The following is a 6,223-nucleotide window of genomic DNA, read 5'->3' as shown; positions in this document are numbered from 1 at the left end:
GGCTTCCTCCCACAGTCCAAAAACATGACTGTTAGGTTATTTGGTCTCTCTAAATTGCCCTTAGGCATGAATGAGTGTGCATAGTTGTTTGTCCTGTGTGTGTGTGTGTGTGTCTGTATTGCCCTGTGATGTACTGGTGACCTGTCCAGGCACCAGCTTCCCTGTGACTCACTATGGAGGAAGTGGTAGAAAATGACTGACTGACTATTTGGTGATTAGCTTCAAATCTTTGAGGCCTCCTTGCCGTCACCCTAATCTATAGCTCCCTTCAAAGATTCACTATCAGATTCAAGCCAGGACTCTGGTTGTACTGCTCAAAAATCTTTAATATTAATTTCAATCCAAAGAACGAAAAACAAAAGACTACTTTAAACCTAAATCAGCCAGGGCTTTGAATAAATGAGTATCAATAAAATCATCAAGGTTAAAAGGAATGCAATTTAATATAATTTATATAGTTTAAGGTTTTATGTATTCTGTACATATCTAGTGTTTATCACCTATCACCATTTTCTCATTTATTACCTTCTTTGTAAATAACCATTCAATTCAAGCATGAAGATGGTTTAAGGCTTCATATGAAAGCATCAGCATAAGTTAATTATGACATCTTTGAGATTGGACTCCTAGAGGACGGTCGACCTGCACTTTTGGATTAGCCCTAAGCTTCATCTAGGGTGGGGGCAACTTATTTAGTTTTATACTGAATGAAGACGCCAAAAGAGTTTTACGCTGCAGGTATTAACTCATAACTCTACTATATCTCTTTGAGGATAGAGTAACACTTATTGCCTGTGGGGAGCATAGTTAGCAAATGTAGCATTTTGACCTGAAGCTGTTTGTTTTCAGAGGTAATGTAACTGCAATAATCCACAATGATTGAGATATTTCTTGAGAACGTGATCCAAATGCTCTGTAATATCACAAAAATATTTTTGAGAAAACAAATTCCAAATGCTCATTAAAGATACCATTCATCTGCATTTCTGTCTTTTAGTAATATGTACAGAATCAAAGGTGGAACACTTTGAGAAGTTGATACATTTTGACACAGTTGCCCTTGTATTTTTCTTAATTTATATGTTGCTTTTTAATTCAGCATGTATTGCTGTTAAAATAATTTAGAACATGTTTTATCACTGGTGGTGTTATACTGAGGTGAAACAGGCAGTGATGATGACGCACATTGTGCATATGTCATTAAACTGTGAATCCCCAGAACCAAAAATAAGGATGAGTTCATTATTTTACACGCTTTTTCAAACAGGCCTCAGAGCAGCGCTGTGAAGAACCACAGTGAGGAACTGAGAGCAGCCTGCTTGAAAAATCATATGTCATGTTATTTATGCTATAATGCTTTAGATATCAAGTGTAAAACACAAATTGCTTAGCTTTTTACCTGTTTTTTTCACAATACAGAAACATAATAGAAATAAAGAAACGCAGTTTTCATTGTCTGAAGTTATGCATATTCTAATTTAATAAATTTAATCTATTGTATGGGTACCTTGACACAAAGGTTTTACTTGCGTTATTACAGCTTGTCTTATATCTTAGCATAGAAGCTTTGTTCCTTTTATTTTTTGTTTAAAAAATGTTTTATTAACAAGTAACAAGCTATTTATTTTCTGTTTAATCCATATCTAAACTAAATATTGAAACAAAATTGTGTTTCTCTTTTCTGGAGAAAATCAGGAAGGTAGTACCTACCTTCAGATTCACAAAATCAAACAACACTTGTGACATCTCTTGATGACCAAGGAGCGGGAGAAATCGATGGGATTCCTCGCTCAGCAATGTCTCTTCACTGACCCACGTCTCCTTGGTAACCAATTGCTGTACTTTGCGCCCCCACCATCCCCAATCCCATACATAGATGGGTGAACTGATGGACCTCTGGATACATGGATGGATAAATGGAGAGGTGAACAGGCAGGATGCGCTTTAATTGCCATTTTAAGCGCCCATTCCCTATTAACTAGACATGCAAATAGGCAACAAAAAAAAATTTATTGTTTAGGGTGCAACTGACAGACGCTGTGTTTTTGTGTACTCGGGGCACCCCCCAGATTGTGGCGTGCTGAGCAGTGAGCCTCCTCACCTAGGAAAAAACACCACTGGTGACAGTAATCTCTACAACTTCCAGTACCGCTTTGAGATGTAACTCAGATATTCACCACAGCATCAGGATATAGGTTCCTGGTTGGAAGGATGTTAGCTGCCAGCACCACAAGTCTCTGTCCAGCTTTACTCAGAGACTGTTATGAAGCCTGTCAAAAACAGAAAGGCAGCCTGTTTCTTTCTTGCTGTTAAAAAGCAGGGGTGTAGTAATGTCACCTAGATCAGGTTTAAACTGCGTTGGTCTAATGGCTCTATTGCACTGCTTCCATCTCTAAGCACATTGCACATAATGTATCCTCACCTAATCAGTTCACTGCCTCTCCAGCAAAGGTTCGTGCAGCTTCTCCTCCATAAGAGGCCATCTTCATCTTCCATCTTAAAAATTATGCATCACAGGACATGGCAGCAAAAATAAACTGTTCTTTCCCTCTTAGCTTTAACCTCAAAAATACTTCATTAAAGTTACTGATCAAACATTTGATGAGTGAATAAGTTATACACAATTGATATATAGTATATGGTAATATTTTTGTTATGGTTTAAATGAAACCTGTGATTTGACACACTGCTGAACAACCAAAGAACTTTGGTTACATTATGTCTTGAAAACACCATACTTTATGTCCATTTTCCCTGTATGATCATCAAGTTAAAGTGTAAAATCTCAGCAGACAGTTTACAAAAGATGCTGGCACTTCCAAAATCTGCTGTAACCCAATAACTGATGGGTCACATACGTCAGAGACGTTCAGGTTGTAACGTTTACGCCATCAGGTATATTAAACCTGGCTTTGGTCCAGTGCACTAACTGCCTTACTAATACCTCTACCTCACTGATTTCCCTTGCAATGTGCTGATTCTAGGCACAAGTTACAGTATAAATAGAAGGCTCTGGATGCTTGAAGCTAAAAATAAACCCTCTGAGCCATTTGTCAAAGTACACGGCTTTCTGCAGAATATAGGGTGGGGAGGAAATGAGCAGAGAAAGGGGGAATTTTTCCTTTTTCTTCTGGGCTCGCCTCAAAATGCTTGGTGGGCAGCTTTCCCTGTTGGAAAAAAATACAGCCTATGTGCCTATTAATAGTTCCAGAAAGAGACGGTGTGTCTCTTTAAGACTAACGCTTCCTTTCATACGATGCAGGCAGAAAAAGCTAAACGTTGTCACCGTTTTCATCAGCGGCCTCTCTGGTAATGTTGATGACGTCCATGAGACGCCCCTGACTGTTTTTACAGACGCAGATGGGGCCTCGGAGGCAGCTAGAAGTAGAAACACTGTAGAGAATATTAGTCAGCTGAATGTGAGTAAGAAAGAGCAAGGACCTTTACTAGCCTACACACATTTAAACAATGCTGCAAATCTAAGAGAAAAAGATTTAGTCCAAATGGTGCGTCATTCCAATGTCTTTTTATTCAATCTTGTCTATGAGTAATGTAGGGGGAAGTATTACATCTGTAATAGGGTCATCTTGTGATGTAAGGATACTTTTTTTTTTATTTATTGAGGTTTTGTGTCTGCTGTAGATGGTTCAAAATCAGTTTGCCTCCGACAATGTTTACCCCTATTTCATCCATTTCCCTTTCGTAGCTGTAAAGAAACCATTTCATATTTAGTTATAATTATGGAGATAAATGCTCAAAAAACTTCTCAAATATGAGAAATCCCTCAAAAGATGGAACCATTTTGTATCTAAAAAAAGACAAAACCCCCAAAACTGCGATGGTACAAAAGACAAAGCAACGTCACCCTCTTTAACAAAACTGTTCTGTCGTAAAGCCGTCAAAATGAGCCCCTTTCCAACCTGCTTCTGGTGCAGGACTCTCATACTCCAGTCCTATAGGGCCAGGTCCAGCAGCTTTTAGATCCGTCTCTGGTGAAACACCTTCTTCCAATGGCTGAATTACCTTCTTAGCATGTGATCAAATTTTACAGAGCCTTGCAAAGGACCCAATCATTCGATTCAGGTATGTTGAAGCAGAGACACGTCTAAAAGTTGCAGGACATCAGCTCTCAAAGACCCCTGCTCTAGTCATACATAAACCACTAATCAAGTCGGTTATGTTCCGCACACATGAGCTTTTACAAATGAATCAGGCAAGAACCAAAGGAGACGTTTAGCGCAACTCTGCAGAGTCGCTATAGAGAGCTGCTCTTAAAATAAGTGTGAAGAATCTCCCATTTTAATGGATTAAACACATATTGGTGGTATGAGAAACCTTATCAGTGTTGTTTTGTTGTCAAGCATTAACTCTTCTTTTCCACTTGTTTGCCTGGATGCACTGAACAAACATTCAAGAAGCATAAAATAAGGCTCTGGGTCAGTTTGCTAAAAGGCCCTAAATTGAAGCTCTTCTCTAAAACAGATCCATTTCATATCCATAAATAGAACATTTTGTACTTATTTACTTAACCATTGTATTTCTCCAGTTATTTCGGTACATATTTGAAAAGATATGTATCAAAATATTCATATTTTCATGCACAAAGCATTTAGTTGTATATTATTGTTGTTCTGATGTACTGGAGTCACATAATCATATTTCCCATTAGTGTGAAAAGTGCCTAAATCTTCAAACTGAAGCTTTTTTAAGGTCAAAGAGTAAAAGTTAAGCTTAGCCTCTGTGACCTGAATACAATCTGTTCTTCCTAGTTTTTTTTTTGGTTTATTTTCTGTTATCTTTGTCCATCTTCATGTTTCCCATTATTCTTCCAGTGTAAGTCCTCATTGTTTTCAACCCTCTTTTGGTCTTTGGGTTTTGGACATGTCCCCACACCCAGCTTTTGGATAAGTTTGTTTGTTTTTGAACTAACTTCCCAATCTCTGGAATGCCTGAAAAGATTTTGCCCCCAACATGGACTTTTTTGTCCCAACTCTTTCTTAAGATCGGTGTCTCTTTGTCTAGAAATGTTGTACATAAATTAAGCATTCTTAACTTTTACTTCCTCTTTCACACAGTCAAGAACTGAAAACAAGGCGATGCAGATTGAAACATGGAAGTAAATGGATTCCCATTTACAAACAAAGGATGATTACACAGAGAAGGAAAATCACTTAAGATTAGAGAAAAGGGTGTTAAAGAATTTTATAAATAAATCTAATTTTCCATTGTAGATTTATCACATGAACTTTATCACTCTGATCTAACAGTTTCATTCATGTTCTTTTAAAGGTCTTAAAACAAGAAAGATTACCTAGTGGGTTTGGTGCTGGTGGTGTAGGGGTTAAGTGGACGACCGATATATAGAGGCTACAGTCCTCGAAGAGGCCGTCCCGGGTTCGAGTCCCAGACCCGATGACCCTTGCTCTTTCCTGTCTGCCTACTGTTGGAAAAATAGAAAAAATAAAGGTCTCTAGGGCATATATATAAAGATTACCTAGTGAGTGTATCATATGCTGGTTTACTAAGAGTGGCAGTTTTTACTTTTTATTGACATTTGGCAATCAACATCTCATGTACATCTTTTAAGTTGATGGTTACAGAGTATCCACCTCAATCTGCCAAAACAAAAACACACATCAACATTAGTTTATGAGGACCGGATCTAGGGTTGGTTACATCATATCTAAGATTAATAACATTTTAAGTCAAGGCCTGATCTGTGTAGTATTATATAGTTCATCCATTTTTTCCAGCATCAAGTGAACAGGTTCCTCTTTTGATTGACCTCTGCTGTCTTCTTCTCCATCCTGTATATAGTTATTGTGATGTCCATCCATATGTCCAGAGTTGGGCTTTTCTGTGAGAGCCATTGTTTCTTCTTCCCTGCCACCAACAGAATGGTAATCTAGTCTTTATCTTTATTTTTAGGACTCATTCCTTCGGCAATGAGTCCTAAAATTAAAGTTTTACTTTCCAAAGGCAGGTAATTCCTGAAAATGTGTTGAATTGCTCTGTGTGATTCCCGACAGTGGGTGCTAATATTATCACAGTCCCAAAATACAATGCTCAAAAAAATAAAGGGAACACTTAAACATCACAATATAACTCCAAGTAAATCAAACTTCTGTGAAATCAAACTGTCCACTTAGGAAGCAACACTGAATGACAATCAGTTTAACATGATGTTGTTCAAATGTAATAGACAACAGGGGGAATCTTTGGC

The sequence above is a fragment of the Girardinichthys multiradiatus genome, chromosome 14 (assembly GCF_021462225.1).
Source record: "Girardinichthys multiradiatus isolate DD_20200921_A chromosome 14, DD_fGirMul_XY1, whole genome shotgun sequence".
Taxonomy (NCBI): Eukaryota; Metazoa; Chordata; class Actinopteri; order Cyprinodontiformes; family Goodeidae; genus Girardinichthys; species Girardinichthys multiradiatus.
Note: the sequence above shows the minus strand (reverse complement) of the source record.